Genomic DNA, 757 nt, shown 5'->3' with positions numbered 1-757 from the left:
CACCCCTCCCGATCAACAGGACCCCCGTTTCGACCGTAGGAGGTCCGTTTCGTCCGTTTTGCGGTACGCCACACCCCTCCCGATTAACACGACCCCCGTTTCGACCGTAGGAGGTCCGTTTCCTCCGTTTTGCGGTACGCCACACCCCTCCCGATTAACAGGACCCCGTTCCGAACGTAGGAGGTCTGTTTCCTCCGTTGTGCGGTATGCCAGGCCTCGTTTCCATCGCCTGTTCCGTCCAAGCCGGTTGGCTCCCACACGTTCCGTTGCCTCCCGATGAACACGACGCATTCCGTTGCCTCCCCATGAACATGACGCATTCCGTTGCCTCCCCATGAACACGACGACGACGCTGTTTCTCCGTTCCAACCCAGCCATGTACACAAGCCCTGGCCGTACGTATGCGCGAGTAGGCGTTCGAGACCCCGCCCGTATGTACGTACGTGGCCGTATTTTCTTTCTTGCACCCGGGCTGCTGTACGTACGTGTACATGCTACGTGCGCGCCTCTACTATGACACGTGCGCGCCTCTACATCGACCAGTATGTACATACACGTTCGCGACCAGGATGACAATGCTACGTACGCTTTGACCAGGTGGGTCCCGACTGTCACGCACTTCCTTGCCTGCGAAGATGTAGCTGGTGGGTCCCAGCAGTTAGGGGGGCGAATCATTTTTTTTTTGCCCGGACGCACTTCCTTGTGTGCGAAGGTGTAGCTGCTGGGTCCCAGCAGTCAGGGGGGCGAATCATTTTTT

The sequence above is a fragment of the Triticum dicoccoides genome, chromosome 3B (assembly GCF_002162155.2).
Source record: "Triticum dicoccoides isolate Atlit2015 ecotype Zavitan chromosome 3B, WEW_v2.0, whole genome shotgun sequence".
Classification (NCBI taxonomy): Eukaryota; Viridiplantae; Streptophyta; class Magnoliopsida; order Poales; family Poaceae; genus Triticum; species Triticum dicoccoides.
This window is presented reverse-complemented; position numbering follows the sequence as displayed.